Genomic DNA, 10220 nt, shown 5'->3' with positions numbered 1-10220 from the left:
AGGTTTCCTATAAGAAATAGATTCCTATGTAGAGAATTGTGATGTTCTTTAAATAATAAATTCTGCCCTATTGCTTTCTAAAAAGTGTACCAATTAATGCTTTTTAAAATTTTTCTCAGTCCAGTGGTTACAGAATTACTTTGTTTTCATTTTCATTTCTCCAATTACAAGCAAAACTGCATTGTTGCATAGGTTTTCATTTGGGTTATTTCTGTCCGATGAATTACTTGTCATATTCTTTGCCCATTTTTCTATTTAGTATTTTTTTTTTTAATCATTGTTGTCTCTAGGTAAAAAGGGAGGAGGTAGAGATGGCTTATAGACTCCAGCCACACTGTGTTACATTTCCTTACAAAAAGGCACTGCTGTTTTGAGCTAACCTACAGTAGTCTCCTCTTACCTGGGGTTTTACTTTCTGTAATTTCAGCTACCCACGGTCAGCTGTGGTCCAGAAGCAGGTGATCCTCCTTCTGAAGTTTCGTCAGATACTCAGGAGTAGCCTCGCGCTGTCACAGTGCCTGCATTATTCACCTCACTTCATCTCATCACATAAGCATTTTATCATCTCACATCATCCTAACAAGAAGAGTGAGCCCAGTACAATAAGATATTTTGAGAAAAACCACATTCACATAATTTTTATTACAATACATTATTGTAATTGTTTTTTATCAGTAATTGTTGTTAATCTCTTATAATGCCTAATTTATAAGTTAAACTATACCATAGGTATGTATGTATATGGAAAAAACATAGTGTATATCTAGGGTTCAGTCCTATCCACATCAGGCATCCTCTGGGGGTCTTAGACGGTACCCTGCTGTGGATATGGGGGTACTGCTGTGTGTGCTAGAAGTAGGCTTACCATCTTTCTTTACTTATTCTCGCATTATTCTCTTATTAAATATGTGGAAGATACCTCCTAGTGAGTCACTTACCTTTAAGCTTTTTAAAATGGTATTTTCTGTCCTATAACACAGAGGTTTTTCCCCTTTGTGAGCTCAAATCTGCATTTTTCGTTATGCGTTTTGTGCTAACTACAAGATTCTGAAAATATTTTTGTTTTCTTCTAATACTTAGGTTTTTTTAATATCATTTAATCCATCTGGGGACTATTTTTATACATTGTGTATGATTGTGGTGTAACTTAATTTTCTCTTAAGTGTATAGTTACTTTTCTTAACACAGTTTATTGTATAGTTTCTCCTCTCTCCTGGTTTGAGATGCCACAGGTATCATGAACTAAGTCTCTTTATCTACCTGGATCTCTTTGTCCATGCCTATAACCAACATCTAATATAATTACTATACCTATGTAACATGTTTTTATATTTGGTCTGAAAAATTTTCCTAAGTTTTAATTTTAACATCTCTTATTATTCCTGGCTATTCTTGTTTTCTCTTACTTAAAATACCAACATCTTTACAATAATACTAAGTGTGCTCACTGAGATAGGTTTTTTAAACAGCCTTCCCTTCAGTACAATTTTATTTTCTTCATTAAGACTAGGCTTTGCATCTTTCAAAAAAATGTGTTACGCAGTTTAGTATCATTCAAACATTGTTACTGTTATCATTCTTTTATTTTCTAATTGGTTATGCCTGCTATGTTGTTTTCAGCTGCTGAATTTGTATTGGTTTAAAGTTTTTCAGTTAATTCTCTTGGATTTATTAGATAGATAAACTCTCTCCAAATAGTTTTGTCAGTATTATTTCAAATCGTTCTGATACTTATATATCATGTTTTTCTGGTCTAATTGTGTTGGTTCGCACCACTAGAGTACTGTTAAATAGAAAGCATCCTGCCTTTTTCCAGGTTAAGAAAGTTTCTATTTCTGTTTAATCAGGGCTATTAAAAAAATAAAATTTGGAGTGTGTGTTGAATTCCATGTTTGCATAACAGTTTATGTTTTTTAAAAATAGAATTATTAATGTAATGAATTATGTATACAGTCATCCTTGCTTTGGTAGGATTAACCCAGCTTGGCTTGGTCGTGCTGCCGGTGTGCTAACATTTTGCTTAATATCCTTATATTCATGTTGAGCAGCAAGGTTGGTTTATAATTTCCTTTGTTATGTTATCCTTATCTGAGTACTGGATAAAGGGGTTTTGCTTGCCTTCTAGAATTAGTTGAAAAGCTCACTGTATTTTTTGATGAAAATACATTATATAATGTAGGAGCTATTTACTTCCTGAAATCTTTTTTTTTACTTTATTTTATTATGTTAATCACTATACATTACATCATTAGTTTTTGATGTAGTGATCCATGATTCATCGTTTGCGTATAACACCCAGTGCTCCATGCAGAACGTGCCCTCTTTAATACCCATCACCAGGCTAACCCATCCCCCCACCCTCTCCCCTCTAGAACCCTCAGTTTGTTTCTCAGAGTCCATAGTCTCTCATGGTTCATCTCCCCCTCTGATTCCCCCCCCTTCATTTTCCCCTTCCTACTATCTTCTTTTTTTTTAACGTATAATGTATTATTAGTTTCAACTTCCTGAAATCTTGATAGAGCTTACATTTAAATTGTACATGGTGCCTTTTTAAATTTTATTTTTAAAAATTTCAAGTTAAAAATATTTCAGACATCCAGGAAATAATACAGTAGACCATCATGATCTCATTCTCCAAGTTTAAAAGATGTTAACACTTTACTATATTTTTTTCAATTCTAACCCTCCCCCCACCCCCAATACATACACATGTTTTCTCCTCTCCCTGTAAGTGAGCAGTGAAATCTCTCAGGAATGTTTACCAATCGATGTTGCAATGTTTCTTTATTGTGTCTTAAGAATAAACATTCCATAATTATGCCACTGATGCTGTGGCGTGTTTGAATTGACGTTTGTCCCTTCATGGGGAGGATATGCTCACTTTTAGTATATGTGCTATGCAAAAGCTACGTCCTTCTTTTGTTTTTAATAAGAAGTAAGATTAAAAGGTGTGGCTAAGGCTTATAATCTCTTTTGCCCTTTTTTACTGAGAGATAAGTACCCTGATATTAATGTGTGTCTTTCCCATAAGTATTTTCATCCTCATTTTACACATGTATATTTTTAAAAAAATACATAGGACTATTTTATGTGTTTTTAAATATTAATGGAAAAAAGCCCATTGTATCTATAATTTTGAAACCTGCTATTTTTCACCCGGTACTGCGTTTTTGAGATATAGCCATGTCGATACCTGTTGATCTCTCCATCCCTGAAATTGGTATGCTTCTTAAATCAGTAATGTCTTAAAATTGGCAGTTTTTCTTTCTTAATGACAAAATAATGGTGTACGTTAAAATTGATGTCATCTAAGATTTGATTAAATCCTGTAGTTAATTCCTCTTAATTCCTTTTGTAAAACATTCTATTGTTTGAATATACCACAGTTAATCCATTATAAAACAGTTAATCATTTATCTTGTTGATGGATAATCAGATATTTTGCACTTTCACTATTACAGACCAGTGCCAAAGTAAACAAGCACAAAACAATCATTCTGAATGGAAATGTTGAATTTAATGAATATGGATATGCTACTTTTAGATATTGCCAAATTGCATTCCAAATTAGTTGTATTACTTTATATTCCCACCAGGGATGCATAAGAGCTTTTGTTTGCTTTTCATTTTTAGACTTGTATCCATTTGAAATTAACTTTGTGTATGCTGTGAGTTAGGGGACTTATTTTTTACAAATGCATAGCCATTCACCTCAGCACTATTACTAAATAGTTGATTCTTTCTTTTATTTAAATGCCATATGTGTCATATACTAAGTGCCTTTATATAGTGACAATGTATTAAAAACTGTATTTATCTTTATAATGTTTCTAGGCTCTCTTTTGTGTTCCATTAGTTTATGTAAAATGTACTCTAACAACCAGTATATTTTCATATTATAGTTTTGTAGGAAGGCATCTCCCTTATTAGTACTCTTAAAAATTGTCTTGACTTTTGTCTTCTCACATGTCCACATGAATTTTAAAATCAGATTGGTAAATTCTGGGAAAAGTCCTTAGGATTTTTATTCAAATTGCATTGAATTAAAAAAAAATTTATTTTGGAGAGAATGACCATCTTGTTGATACTGAATCTTCCAATCCATGAATACAATCAGGTATTTGGTATCTGTCTTACATCTATCAGTAAAGTACATAAGAGTCATGCAAATTGTATCTTTCCTTAAAATTGCTTTTTCTAATTGTTGCTGGTGGATAGGAAAACTAGTTTAATCTACGTTTGCTCCTTTACCCTGAGTCCTTTGGGGCCTAGGCCAAAACTTTTTTTAGGAGCTAGAGCTCTTATTATCTTTTTAGCCTCTTTTATGGTTATTTAATACAAGTTTTTCACTTTTTCCTGAAGTGAAGTTGTGGTAACCCATATTTTCCTTGGAAATTGTGATTGTCTGGATTTCAAAATTTGTTGGTAAAAGTTTTTAATAGGTTATTTTATTTTATAAATCTTCTCTGCAGCAGCTCCATGTATTTTTTTTTCTTGACTCAAAAATCTTTGGCATCTCTTGTTTTTCCCCCTGTCACTGGATTACATTGATGTTTTCTAAGAACCAGCTTTTGGTTTTATTGATTGTTTTTTTTTATTGTTGTTGTTATCTTTGTAATTTCTACAACGATCTTCATTTCTTCTTTCAACTGTACTTGAATTTATTCTTCTTTTCGTCTCCTGGGTTGTATACTTTGTTCATGTACCTTTAGTCTCTTTTGTTTTCTAATATAGACATTTCTAAGTACTGCTTGATTACATTCCAAGGGATTTTTGTTTTGTTTTTGTTTTTTTGTTGTTGTTGTTGTGTTGCCTTTATTATTCCTTTCTAAATAGCTTATAATTTTAGCTTTGATGCTTAAGCTAGGTGGTTTTTTATTTTCTCCCAGAGGACTTCTAAAAAATTCTGAACAGATAGGTTTGGGGGGGGGGTGTTTTTATTTTGTTATCTTTTTGTGATTAATTTTCAATTTAAATGTGGGCCAAGAATGTCATTTGTGTGATTTGCTTCTTGCTCTGTATTGAGAGATTTTTCGTGTGTGTGTTTCCACATGTGTCTGAAAAGGAGGTTTGTCCACAGTATTGTAGGTACCAAATTCTGTATATGAATGTGTGTTTTAGATTGAGCTTTTTTATTGGATTATTTAAATTTTTATATCTTGTTTTTATTGTCTGGCAAACCTGTTGATTACGAGATAGTTCTGTTGATTTCCCCCATAAATATTGTGAATATGTCATTTTTCTTTGTATCAGTTTTTACTTTATATATGTCAAAGTTGTGATTGAGGGTCTATGACTGATATATATTCTTGATGGATTGTACCATTTCAACAGTATAAAACATGTTTTCCCTCTTTAATGCTTTGCCTGAATTCTGTTTGATTTTAATCTTGCTACACTTTTTGTTAGTATTTGATACCCCTTTTATCCAACTTTCCTGCATCATTTTGTTTTACATCTGATTTTGAAACAACATATAGCTGTCTTTATAATTTCTTTATTTTCCTCCCTTTTCTCTGTTGTTTCTGGAATTCTTTTTAGATTTCTAGAGCTTTTCAAGTTGTCTTTCACATCTCAACTTTTTCCTTGTAGTACTTATCTCCAGCATGTGTCTTGGGCTATGGTTCTTCCTAAAGATTTGTCTTTTCTTTCTCGAATTTGCCGAAATATCTACATTTCTTTTTCTTGTCTTATTGTGGATTTATCTGCAGTGTGTGTGTGTGTTCTTATATTATCTGCTTTCATGAAATAATTGCATAAAGTAATTGCTAATACTCAATTTTCTGTCTGGATCTGGATAGTGGAATCCCTTGATTTCAGCACTTAGCTTGTATTCCTACTCATTTTTCTTTCTGTTTGTTTGGGGGGACTAAGGTTTCTTAAGCCTGTGCTTAATCCATCATCTTTGAGCCTTCTTGAGCTGCTTAAAAAACAAAAAACAAAAAACCTAGTTATCTTTAGCATTTCTGTGCCACCATTACTTATCGTATAAGTTGGCATCACTTCAGTTTTTCAGAGCTTCTACTATCCAGCCCAATTCAGAGCAACTCATTTTATGAAATTGTTACTGGAGATCATCAATTACCAAATCCAACCCTTTCTTTTCAGTTCTCTTTTTCATAATTTCTACATATCACTTGGTTTCTGACAGTGTTAGAGTAGGATTTTCTTCCTACCCTTCTGAGTGTCATTTTTACGGTGGTTTTTCTCCCTTCACCCACTCCTGAATTGGCATTGTAAGTTAATGTGAGAATTGTTAACATTTTGCCCTCTTTCTGAAGACAAAAAAATTTTACTGACTTCTGCACAGTAGAAATGATACTCATCATATTCACTGATCGAGAAAATGTATACATATATGGCCACAACAGTTAAGTAGAGCCATATCATAAATATACTGATTTTCAAACCTATTCCCTTTGAAAGATATGATTCCACTCTCTCCTTTAATCCCTACAACAGCATATGATATAGTAAGATTGAATAGGTATATAAAAGGCAAATATTTAAACAATGAAGTTAAATCTTGCAAAAAGCAAGATTCTCCATTCACCAGTGTTTTCATAGTTACCTTAAAGGCAGAATTGTTTGAATACCCTGACATCTAAATATACATCCCTTTGTGTTTTTCATAGGTTTGAGACATTGATTCTCAAATTTTAGTGTGTACTATTTTGGGTTATATATATACAACCATGGGAGATGTGAGGGATTCTTTTTTTTTTTTTTTTTTGAGATTTTATTTATTTGACAGAGACACAGTGAGAGAGGGAACACAGGCAGGGGGAGTGGAAGAGGGAGAAGCAGGCTTCCCGCTGAGCAGGGAGCCTAATGCGGGGCTGGATCCCAGGACCCAGGATCATGACCTGAGCCGAAGGCAGACGCTTAAGGACTGAGCCACCCAGGTCCCCCCTGTGAGGGATTTTCAAGGTTACTTTTGACTATACCTAAATTTATATGGCCACCTTAGATCTGCCACACTCAATAAATTATTATTCTCCAACATGCATTTGAGTGATATTCCTACATATATGGAGAAGACATTTGTTGAAACTCTGTGTAAATGTAGATCCTTTCATTCCATGTGTTAATTCCAGGTGTAAAGGAAAGTGTATACAAATAGCTAATAGAGCCTCATGCTGCTGGCTCTGCAGATGTCATAGATGTGCAATCTTAGGCAAGGTGTTGTACATGACTGTGCTGTAGTTCCTGCACCTGTAAAGTGGGAGTAAATGGCTTTTAAAAAATCTCAAAGTATAAGTCAAATAAAATGCAGTGTGTAAAAAAAAAAATCTGTAAATGATAAACCCCTTAGTTATCAAGAATTCAGTTATCGGGGATAATTACCCACTTTTGGACAAGGGAGTAATAGTTGGTTCTTAAAATACGTGTAACTGAAAAAGCAAACTACATGGGGAACTGAGAGTTAACGTGTGTGTGTGTGTGTGTGTGTGTGTGTATTCGGGTATATATATTCCATATTTACTGCTTTAGGGCAGAGGTAGGGGATATCCAAACTATGTTACCATCTTCTTACAGTATCGCCTTTGCTGGTTTCTTAAATCCCTGACCTCTGCTTATTGCCCAAATTATAGTTCATCTTGCCCATTGATCCTGTTGTGGCTTTTTCCAGGGTTTTTTTGTGTGTGTGTGCTAAAAGACACATCACAAAATTTGCCATCTTAACCATTTTTAAGTGCACAGTTTAGTGGTATTAAATACATTTATAGTGCACAACCATCACCTCCATCTATCTCCATAACTCTTCTTGCAAAAGTGAAGCTATACCTATGAAACAGTAATTCCCCATTCTCCCCGCCCCCCCGCCCCCAGCCCTGGGAACTGCCATTCTCCTTTTTCTGTATGATTTGACTATCCTGAGTACCTCATATAAGTGGAATCCTACAATATCTGTCTTTTTGTGCCTGACTTATTTTACTTAGCATAATGTCTTCAAGATTTATCCATGTTGTAGCATGTGTCAGATTTCCTTTTTTCTTTCTTAAGGCTGAATGATATTCCACTGTGTGTATGTACATATGTCCCACATTTTGCTTGTCCATCTGTCAGTGGACACTTGGGTTGCTTTTACATTTTAACTATTGTGAATAGCGCTGCTGTGAACATGGATGTTGCAAATATATCTTTGAGACTCTGCTTTAAATTCTTGTGGGTATATACCCAGAAGTGGAATTGCTGGATCAGGTGGTCCTGCTATTTTAAAATTTTTGAGGAACCTTCATATTGTTTTCCATAGTGGCTATGCCATTTTACATTCCCACCAGCAGTACACAAGGGTTCCAATTTCTCCACACCACTGATCTGTTTTGACTCCTATTTATTATGTCTTGGTCTGTAATCCTATCCAAACCTGAATCTGAGACCAAGCCCTGTCCCTTTTTGCTTTACCTTCTGCTTATGACCTGTTAAACTTTAGCTTACCCTTTTAAGTGGTCCAGCTTGATTACACTGTAGAAATGCCACTGTTTTTCTGAATCCCTAGGCTATGACCTTCATGGAATCTTATTTATCCCACCTTTTAAAACCAGGAGACTATTCTTTCTATGCCACTGCACCTGTTGAAAACTAAAGGATTGAAATAAATAGAAAATTTCTTAGGTAAAGAAACAGCCATAAATCTACCACAGATTATGAAAAATATCTGTCAAATATTTTTGGACTAAAGGTGAATTCCAAGTGCATCATGAAAGAAGGCTTCGAGAAAGAATTCTCTAAAATAGTCACCTCTCTGAAAGGTCCACCTGAAGACCCTCTGGTAGGAGTGGCAAAATGATCATGGGGCTTGGTTAGACCCATGACAAGTGCTGGAAATGAGAAATTTCATGGAATCACTACCCTTTCTGCATTTCAGCCTCCAGATGGATAGAGAATTGATCTGAAAGTGAGAAATGGCCAAGGGGAAACACAGCTGCACAACCCCCTTGCAGCCGAGAGAAACACCAGCTGGATCTCCAGAAAATCTATGACAAAGGCTTTACTGTGAGCCATACTGACCTCTTGCTCTGCAGGAGGGACAGCAAAAACTGAGTGTGGATGCGCTCCCTCCCCCACCTGCCCAACTTAAAGCTGTCAGCTGCTTCAGATAACTCCCTTACCACGTCCTGGATATTGTAAATAGAGGGCCTGGGTAGAATTGCCATCATCAGAAGATGACTAATGGGCAGAAAGGAAGCAGCAGAACTGGATAGTCAACACAACCCAACTGTACCCTTCCTCCCCCCATGGCCACCCCCTCCAAAGGAACAGAATAAGCAAAAGGCAGTGAAGAATATGTCAAAAGAATATCCCAGGAAAGCAGATGTCAGACATTCTCCATACTCTCAGTGAAATGCAAGAACTCAGAAAAAGAGCCCAAAAAGTGATGAGATTGAGGACATGAAAACAAGCCTGCAAATAGTTACAGATAAAAGTGTATCAGGGATCAAAATAAGGTAGGTCTAATAGATACATGTTAAATCCTCTGTCCTTCACATAGAATATACCTTTTCAAGCAACCCTGGATCATTTACAGAAATTGGCTCTCATGCCACAAAGAATCTCAAATGCCAAAATTAAAGATTAATTAAAACCAAAGAAATATCTAATTACTTGGTTTTTTGTTTTTTGTTTTTTTAATACTCTCAGGTCAAGGGAAACACAGGTGAATATCTAGAAAGTAATAAAAATACCACGAATCAAAGACAATTTACATAGACAATATGGTTGAGAATGCGAACTTCACAGCCAGAACCTGATCGGGTTTGTTCCCACTTGTACTGCACGTTAGATGTGCAACCTTGAGCAAGTTGTATAATCTCTCAAGTTCTCCATTTCAATGGATTAAAGGAATGTAAGGAAGAACCTGACACATGGTAAGTGCTCGAAAAGTATTAGCTATTGGTGCCATTTTTTAAGTGGCCAGTGGGGCTAGAATGGAGTAAAGAAGGGAGAGCCGTGTGCTAGGTGAAGTCAGAAATGCAGGGAGCACAGATACAGGGCCTTCAGGCTGACGTAAGGACAATGTCTTTTCGGCTTGAGTGTGATGGGAGCCATTTTTGAACAGAGGAGTCTTATACTCTGACTTCCATTTTAAAAGGATCCTCTGGCTAAAATGATGAGGACAGACTGAGACAGGAAGGCTAGTTAAGGAGAGTATTGCATTAATCTGGGTGATATATGACTGGAAAGGCCATGATGGACTGGGATGGTAGTTTACGGAT

The sequence above is a fragment of the Halichoerus grypus genome, chromosome 4 (assembly GCF_964656455.1).
Source record: "Halichoerus grypus chromosome 4, mHalGry1.hap1.1, whole genome shotgun sequence".
NCBI lineage: Eukaryota > Metazoa > Chordata > Mammalia > Carnivora > Phocidae > Halichoerus > Halichoerus grypus.
Note: the sequence above shows the minus strand (reverse complement) of the source record.